This window comes from Dreissena polymorpha, chromosome 4 (genome assembly GCF_020536995.1).
Source record: "Dreissena polymorpha isolate Duluth1 chromosome 4, UMN_Dpol_1.0, whole genome shotgun sequence".
Taxonomy (NCBI): Eukaryota; Metazoa; Mollusca; class Bivalvia; order Myida; family Dreissenidae; genus Dreissena; species Dreissena polymorpha.
In genome coordinates this window covers 120,479,627-120,489,836 of record NC_068358.1, presented here as the reverse complement: position 1 = coordinate 120,489,836, position 10,210 = coordinate 120,479,627, and the positions used below count along the sequence as shown (strand labels likewise).

General features: G+C 35.8%; 1 long non-coding RNA gene across 1 annotated transcript; it reads left to right on the top strand.

The window, feature by feature from the left end:
• Nucleotides 1-427: 427 nt before the first annotated feature.
• Nucleotides 428-1,953, top strand: LOC127879915 (uncharacterized). Its single transcript, XR_008049334.1, has 3 exons — nucleotides 428-495; nucleotides 1,040-1,159; nucleotides 1,935-1,953. It is a non-coding gene; the product is annotated as an uncharacterized LOC127879915 (long non-coding RNA).
• Nucleotides 1,954-10,210: the final 8,257 nt, after the last annotated feature.

Here is a 10,210-nt window from a genome sequence, read left to right as displayed (position 1 = left end):
GCCCCAGAAGGAAAATTCGTAGAACTGGTGGCTAAAACATTTCGCTTGGAAGAGAGTGGACCCCGGTATAGAAACCAATTTTTCATGAACAACACTTTTAATGTTTCTCTTTTTACAGTGGATGACGGTGAAGTATTAGCTGAAATCTGCTATGATGCTTAAAATAATATATCAGAAATGGAATATTTACTATAGATTTCGACGTTGGTCTAAGACTGGAAAAATATAGCAAAAATTACAATTCAAGCTTCATGTTTTTTTTATTTCAAAATGTCACATACCATAATACTTTCTTACAGTGGCAGTTGCTTGTACGACTATCTCGAACTATTCGATGGCGACAGCATGAACACCAATAGCATTGGCAAATTCTGTGTAATGCTTTCGCCCCTATATCTTCGACTCGTCGATTCCTCACCCTTAACTTCGTAACCGATGGGAGTCATACCTTTCGGGGTTTCGGGCTGTTCTATAACTTCACAGATCACGTGATTCGTAAGTCCGATTTGTTCCCACTTACATTACAAAACAATAGGATAGGAAAGGTGCCTTTTTGTTTACCCATTGTTTAGTCAAGTCATTTCCCACGTTTGTTAGTATGTTCAATGAAATCAAACTTCAAAGTCGCTTTTATACACATCCCTCTTAAAATGAAAAATTCATTTTGCGAGTGTAATTAATTGGGATCCTACGCAGCAAAAAAAACTGGAATCCAAAACAAATTTGGTCGTCAACTAAAAGGTTCGGTCGGGTAGGTGGAAATTGTTTTTATGCCAAAAAGTCTTCAGTTTCACTGATCGTTTTACAGTCGTCTGATATTCTTTTTTGCATTGCTTGTATCGGCGTCCATCGGTAGAATTTCCATAAAATCCAATTGTTTGCATACATCGACATTTCATTGAGAAGCAATGACCTTTATGTATTTTTGAGCAAGTGATTGCTTTCAACATGTATGCGAATGCTTAACTGAGTATACTGTGAGTTCTTCAACATGTATGCACATACTTAACGGAGTATAAAATGAATATCCATTTCTAAGGAACGTGCCTGTCGGGTCAGTTCTCCTGCAACAACACTAACTGCGTACCGGGTAACTACCGATGTGACGGCCAGGATGACTGCGGTGACGACAGCGACAAAAAGATCTGTCGGTCTAGTGGTAAGTTAAAGGCGTTTCCCAGAATGAGATAGGTATTAAAACAATAAAGAAGAAACGCAAATCTGCTGTTACAAACCAGCTGACCACATCTATAATCCATGTATAATCCTTTCAAAATATAACCGTTATTAATTGAATGAAACTACCGTTCATTGATAAATCGGGCCAGCGTTGTTTGTAAAGAATGATATGTGGATTGTTCCAATGACTTTCGCAATTTTAGATAAGGCTATTTCTATAAACAATAAGAACATTTAAAACTTGGCAAAATAGCAAAAACAATGTTTAAAATATATACCGGGTATATCTGTATTTTTTTTCAGAAAAGTTTTGTTTCAATTTGTTTTTATTATTTGTCAATGTACATATATTGTCAATTGCATCATCATAGCAATTGTAATTGCAAACCAGATGTGGCCTCATAGGTATCACAAACAATATCTGAATATTGAAGATCACGTGTATGTTATTAAGATGTTAAAACATGATTAGTGAGTTACGTTAGTTATTTTTTATTTAAGCTCGATTGTATAGAAAGCCTTTAGCTTATAGATACGTTCCGTTATTACCTTTAGTTCGAACCACTGCTTTGTATTTTTCCAAAGATCTTGAGAACGTTCTCTGTGTAGGGGGCGAACCTAGGACCTTCCGGTCGCAGGGAAGATGCCGTTTTCACTACACCATTTGGGCCTTAACTTCTAACAGACTACCAGAAATATATTTTATACTAATATACTTGCATTACTAGATATAGACTTTGAATGACTATTTGCAGTTACCACGCAAGATTTCGGTACATTTAGATGCCGGAGTGGTCAGGAAATATTGGGCCGTTGGCTGTGTGATGGTGACGACGACTGTGGGGACAGGTCCGACGAGAGCGGATGTGGTGGGTTTTTACAAATGTAATCCATGTAATGATTAACAAAAAACTATGTGTAATATTATGCTTATCCTGAGCTTGCGGTACTCTATAAGGCCGCATACAAGTCTTGTTGAAATACCAAGTATAAAACAGGCATGGCAATTACTGTTATATAAAAGGGATTAAATCATTCAGGGACCAAAGAATACTTTACATTGTGGAGAATCTTTTCATAACATGTTATGTCTTCAAAACACGAGACAAACCAATATGACATGTGAAAAATTATCGAACTCTAATACAAATATAATCACCAAAAGTAATTTAATCTCAATTGTCGGTAAACTCTTCTAGCTCCGGATGACTCACCTGACGATGACAATATCTTCGGAAGCCAAATTGCCTGAACCATGGACTTCGCATTCGTTTTCTTCTTATAAATTTGGTAGTCTCCTTAATTGAGTGTCAACAAAGAAAGAAACATAAAATGATATCGTCTTCTCACAGTTGCTTTATTTGTTTTCAAACCCTTTTGCATGGTAGCCTGTTTCGGTCACCATATGTCATTGCATGATAACCAGTACTTGCTGAATAACCAGAAAGCACAAATATTATTTCGAACCGTCATGACTTGTAAAACGAATTTGCTTGGAACCCTCAATGCATAATAGTCTCAACTCTTACCCTAATTGCTTTGAATAATGATTTATCGTGCAACTGTTTTGTAGTCTGATTTTGCTCCCTACCATCAAAACTTGCATTTATAAATAAGTTTGTCCCTGAAAACTGAACAAAATCCCGACTGGGATAAAAGCATAATTTTATATTAGTGTCTAGCGAATCTGTTTTCATGAAGTGCAAAATTGTTTGTACGCGTGGTTGGAATATAATTGCTTTACTTGTGAGCTAATAATCATAATTTTACTTTCACAAATCCTTCCTTCCTTTAATAATGATAGTACAAGTGTTTCAGATCGGCATCCACCATTCTATCCGGTTTGTTTGCCAAGATTTTTTTTTATAGAATCACATTCCTCGTTTGACTGGTATTTATACTTAGACAATACCACAGCTGAGCTTGGCCGGAGGTCTATAATCGGCCCGCTGTCGACAAGGGCAGTTTGCTCGAGCCCAGCTGAGCCATGGGTTATCGTTTATATTGCATATTATTCTATTGAAATCCTTCACTTTATTTGTTTACACCTATTTAATCATTCCGGGAGATGATTAGATGTTGCGATGAATGTTCAAGTTTATGTTTAAGTTTTCCAAACAGTAAGGCAACCAATTTCAAAAATAGCAGAAGGAGTTTACTGGGAAAATGTAACTAGCATCTGATAAATGAAAATCAATATTTAATTACAGTTGTATCTTACATTATTGTCCTAGTCTACTAGCTACAAAATTTCAAATTGAAGAATGAATTGAAGAATCATCATAATGCTGCAGAAGTTTGCCTTTAAAATATACACAATTTGTAAAAACAACAACAACATAAAAAACAACAACATTTATTTTTATTTTTTTATATTTAAGTTTAATCTAACCCTCAATATTTTTTGGAATGAAAACATTAGGTTCCTACAAGACGATACAGATACAAAGGGGCATGTCAGAAACATAAATATTATTATTATTGTAGTGGATTATTGTAGGGCTCTTTACCGAATGCCAAGGTTTTCGAATCCGCAATGGTTTCGTACTTCTTGTTGCCTGTTTTGAAAGATTATCTGAAATGTCTTTTTTAATAAGATACGTAACGTTTTCCTAGTAAATGTTATGAAGATGCAAAGAACAAAATGACTCATTCGCATTGAAAATCCCAGTAGTCTCCGTGGTTCTGAAAAGCAGAATCGGTATACAAACGCTTATTTTGTTATGCAAATGTAATTTTCAAAAATGTTTTGTACACATAAGTATATACAAAAGATGTCCATTCCTTATATAAACAGAAAAAAGATAAGATAAATTGTCAATGTTGAGTCTCGACAAAGACTAGAACAGTTAGTGGCTTTCCATTGTTAACAGTAAGCACTCGAGAAGACAAGACATTGCAGTTCTATGCGTGGATATGTAAAGATCTTTTCAATTATCCACATATCAACCATGAACTGTTTGTATTACATAAATTAGACATGAGCTGCAATTATCAACAACATATTAATGAGGGACAGGTAAAATCTATCGTATAATGACTACTACATTGCGTAAGCAAATAGTTCCAGTTATACCATTTTACTTCTTCTACATAAATGATTGACAATCCATGTACCGCATACACACGTTGTAATACATAAAAGTTTTATTGCCCTCAATATGTACAAACAAAACACGTGCCGCTCTAGAGCGCGAGTGTCGCTGGTTTAATAAATCTGCAAACATAGAGGTAACATGTTGACTCAGAACAACTACAGGCAAATGACAGACGGGACCAAACAGCGCGATACTCGCGTTTTGTACCATTAACGGTTAAAAGAAAAAAGGCTATGTCCTAAAATATGTAAGCTTTATCGAAATAATTGTTATCAATTTGTTGTGAAAAATCTTTTTTGAAAACAGAAATTAATGTAGCCATTCTTGATGGAACTTAATCTTCAACCTAGATGATCGTTTAGTGACGACAATGTCCACATTTTAGCTGCATATTAGCCGAACAATGTATCGCTGTTTTTGCAACTCAACGCTTTTTGGTGTTTACGAAATATAAACAATAGCATATTGTCCCTTCTTATGCTTCTGTTGTTATTGCTGCTTGTACTGTGGTATTTGTTCATGAACTGATATAATATGCAAATTAAAAAATTTGCTCCAGCATTAAATTCCAAGTAAAAATTTCATTGTTTACAATTCTACGCTACACGATTTATTCGTTGAAATATTTCTTCAATCAACTAAGATTTATTTATCCGTTTCGTGATTTTGATTTAATCGATTGTTTTAATCGATGTGCATGATACATAAAATGAATATATTTTATCATTCAAAAGGTGAACATAAAGTCTTTTCAACATAACATATTGCATATTTATATTTTTATTTTGAACTGTTTGTACACATACAATATACAGTTTATTTTACCATCCAATTACATAATTCGACAGCTGTTGTCATGTTATAATGTTGCTGAAATATAGTGTTTCAAACGGACAATAGCAATATATGATATATACTCATCTGACCATGACATTTCCAGTCAGTATCTTTATGGGCTGCTTCTTCTCCCAACTCTGTTTGACTCTCCGCTTATAAAAACGCATACATAATTCTTTGTCTCGAATATTTGTTCAAAACTATTTCAGGATATGGCTTCTTGAACACTTTATCAACTGCATTAAAGTAATTCACCGTGTTACTCCTCTTTGTAAAAAATACATTCGATCAAATACTAACACGCCATCGAAAGAATGCAGTGTATGTCATTAAAGATCGAATTTATTTCTTGTAATTTGAGAACACAAATACACTTCTTTCACATGTTGATTATTTATAACAGTATTCTGCTAGTATCTTATGGGTTCGCATATAATGACATTTCCAATTGAAAGAATACGTTTTAAAACCACAGTGTGCGTCCTAATCTACATAATTTCAGAGACCTAGATAACTACGTCACCGATAATAAGGAAGGGAATATCGCATAATAATAGTATACAGAACATGTATGCTGTTAAATGTCATTCTTATTTTAACTACAGGTCTGTGCTTTCTGATACATGGTAGCTGAATTTTTTCCTTGTTACATTTGCTGTACAAACATTTCATCTTCTTTACCACATATTGATAAGTTTATAATCATTTAATATATATGTATATCTTTACTTCATGTGTGTTATTGATAACTGCAATTAAACTTTCAGAATTTGTATTAATGATACATGTAATTCGAACGGCGTTCATTGTTTTACTATGTGCGTTTTGCTATGATGCTACTGAATTTAACAAGCTGTTAATATCTTTGTGGATCTATAGTACTTCTTAAGTCGATTGCTATAGCGTCTCTGATTTAGAATAAGTCTTCGTTTCTGCATACACCGGCGTTATAAATAGTTCACGTTGCAAAAAGGGACCCAGAATTAAAACCGCCAAATTGTATTGCAAATAACTGTTGACGGGAGATCACTCTAAACATCAGACCTCCGATATCAACCGTTCTACATAGACTTTCTCCGGAATCATCTGAAGATATGCGGTAAGCGAGCAAAAAGAAAATACCCGTCTACATAGTGTCTATTGTTACACCTTGTTCTTGTTGAAATCGATTCGATAAAAAAGATGTCGAAGTAAGATTTAATTTAGGTCGGTTTGGGATCGGGTCCGTTTGCTTTGGGATCGGGTCCGTTTTACGACCTTTTTACATTGCAGAAAAAAAAACTTGGCTATGTAGCACAGTCTGCAGCTGGATACTTAACCAGGGCCTACTGGTTAGGTATCCAGGTGACAGAACACGGCTTGATTAGTATTAGGTTGGAGACTTTATGTCACAATTGGTAAATTCGCTGGCTAATTATATGAAATGAATTGATTTGTGGCTTATTTCTGATTCTAAATAAGTATTCAAACTGTCAAGAAGCATACCTTATAAGCTTATTGTTCCTATTGTGTTGAGTATAATCAGTTCACTTGTTATTTTAGACTGAAAAATGAGGAACTATACCACAAGTTTAAATTTGAACAAGTGCATAAAGTGAGTAAATCAGTCAAGTATTGTTTCTTAGTCCCTTTAGCATGACAAAAAGACTTTGAAGAGATTAGTAAATTAGTCATTTTCTCGCGCAAGTGTGAATGCCATCAAACCCACATATATCTGCTGTGTTAAACCAATGCTCTGTGTCCTTTAGGGGGCTCCATCCAGCAATGCCTACAATGGTGGATTCGGGACACCCATTATGACCAAGGTTAGTGCATATTTTGTAGGTGTTTTTTTTTTTTAAGTCTATGAGATTTTATAATGACAAAGCGGCATTGTGTGCGGTTGTCTGGTCACATAAATAAGCATCCCATATACCACTGCAATAGCAGAACATCCGCATCCAGATAGTCTTGTAAAACAATAATGTTAGAATACATCTATAGACTAGCCCTTAATCATTATACGAACGATTCCATCACTATTGGGGCATCTGATTTTGACTTTCTTGTAGTTTTTTGTTTATTTTCCCTTAAATAGTTTTATTATGGCGAAGTATCCGCAAGTGCTTCTTATTTTACCACATTTCAAACAAATTACCAACAATATATACCAGCATGTTATCTTTGAAATGTTGATGACAACAAATGTCCAAAGGCGAGATTTACTTCAGAAGCTCATGCATAAATGGGTCAAAGAACATAATAGCGGAGTGCTACAGATGCTCCTTTGCCATCCGTACACTCTGATAAAAAGTCATAATGTCCGGTAATAAGACCACGAAACCTTTCGTGACTTTATGGCAGACAGCTAGGCATATGCGCAGGCTGGTGTGCAGCTTTTCTGGTCGCATCTGTAGAAGTAAGATTCTAAGACCTATTTCACACGACATGGCTCATAAACATTAATTTTCAACATTTTAGGACCTGGGTCTTGCTCAAAACGCAGTGACGGCAGTGAAGTCACCGACATCACACGGGTATCTTTCTTATCAGATTTACCGCACCATGACTAATTACGGGTTTGGTGGAATAGACTTCTCGTCTGCTTTTAAATTATTACAGGATTAGAACAGGCAGAATAAATGATAAAAAACATCATCATGCACTATTATTATTTCCTAAATGTAAATACTAAACTTCATGTAAGTACATGAATGAACGTTTATAAAAAAACTTCAAGAAATTTGAAAACTAAATTTAAAATGAATTTTTGTATAGATTATACAATATATTTTATACTTGAGGTAATGATTTTGTAAAAAAAGCTACAACAACAGCCTTTTTTTTATATAACTTAAAATATTGTTGTTGATATTTACCTGGTGGAATATGTTTATTTGTTATAACAAGCTTTTGTTCAGCCAGAAATGTCTTTAGATACAATAATATTTTGATGTCATTTTCACACAATAGAAAGGGTGTTTCAGCAGATAACCAAACATCAGACTGCATGTCACCGGTTGTTACATCAGTATGATTTTGTGTTTATTTTTTATGTACCGAAAATATTTAGAAAAAGTCGAAAGGAACCGTAATTTTTCTATCTTAATGACTAAAAACGTGCATTATAAGACAGAGCTTTACATTACAGTACCCGCTACATTTCAAAAGTCAACATGTTGTTATCACGATAGGTTGTGTTTTGAAATAGCATTTTCAAATACTTGTACCCATTAAAGGCCCGGTCACACCGAGGTAACGGACGAGAAACGTACATAAAATTATTTTATCCGTTCGTGTCCGTTCTTATCCGTTAAATGTCCGTTTTATATCCGGTGAATCCGCTCCTTGTTCTGCGATGTCCGGTGACATCCGTTCCGTCCGTTGGGAAGTTTTGAGCATGTTCAAAATTGTCCACCTGATAAAACGGACAGAGATCTCCGTTTGATGTGCGGTCTTCATACGTTTGTTTACGGTTTGTTTGGAACTCGTGCGTTACACCTCTTGTACGTATTCGGTTTATGTCCGTAAATGTCCGGTTGTCCTGGTCCTAACGCATGTTCAACAGATAATAACGGACAGCTAACGTATACAAAAGTGCGAGAAGTGTGGCGGAACAAAACTGTTGATATACATTTAATTTAACCGAAATTAATCTGTGGGTCGAAGTATCATTTCATTTTGGTACGCCTTGTGTGAAGGACATGTGCAATGGAGTGTCGTGCTCGCATTCAATTAGAGTGTCAAGCAACCCTCGTACAGGCCCAGATTGACATTTTGGATGCTAATCTGGGCATGCATCGTCTTGCTCTAAAAGGATACGGAGGCAGCGCAGATGGTGGATCAGGGCTTGTCTGGGTCCCGAGCGGAGGCGTCAGTTCGGTCTCTATGACCAACTTATGGTCGAACTACGACGAGAGGACCGACGCGCATTCATAAACATCATGAGAATGCCACCCGAAATGTTCGATGAGATTCTCACACGAGTGTGCCCAAGGATAACGAAACAGCGCAACAACTACAGACTTCCAATTTAACCAGGGATGAAGCTAACAATTGCGCTGCGACATCTTGTGTCTGGTTCAAAGTACCGTGATATGCGATTCGGCTGGATGGTACCCCACAACACTATTTCTCTTCTCGTGCCAGAATTAAGTACCGTTTAATTTACTATAGTGCTAAAATTAATTGTAAAAGGCTTCTGTTAGTCATTTTAATATATTTATATATTTTAATGTCTACTGCTATCATCGTTTTAAATGAATTGCATTGTGTTTAGTTATTGGTATAGGATAAAAGGCAAATAGATGAGTGCGCGCACTATAACACTAACCTCCTAAATTGTATAATAACATTAGTACTGTCTTGTGCGCATTATCTTGAAATGCACACAGTTATATGCACAGTTTATCAAGAAGTATATTTTTACCTAATCATCCACTAAAAGTGTTGGATTATCTACTGTGTAATACTCTTATAATCCACACTAGCTTATCTTATTGTTATCTTGTACACGTCCGGTTTGTAGAGCAGTCATAGATGAGTATGCTGACGAGGTGATGCCGTTGCCAACAACAGCTGCCGATTGGACGCGAATAGCTGACGGCTTCAGGGACAGCCGTAATTTCCCCCATGCGCTTGGTGCTATTAATGGCAAACATATTGCCTGCAAATTTCCACCAAGATCAGGGTCTACGTATTTTAACTACAAGAAGTACTTCTCCGTTTGCTAGCTCTGGTGGATTCTGACTACAAGTTCGCATGGGCTGCCATTTGAGGCCGTGGTGCTGCATTCGATGCACAGTTGTGGAATGAGTCAGACCCGCAGGCAGCAGATGATAACGGAGACCTTGACCTGCCAGAACCTGAAGCTTTTCCACATGATACTGAGGATGTACCCTACTTTTTCATCGAAAAGGAAATATAAATGTGTTCGACCGGCCAAGATTTATTTATTTATTTTATTTTATTTTGGCGTAAGTGTACATAAACATTCATGATAAAGAAACAGACAAGCATATGCATTAAAAACAAAGCAAATACAATTATGATACTATAAAATAAAAATAAAGCATGACATAAAATGACCGTTTTTGTACGTTGGTGTTCGGTACTTT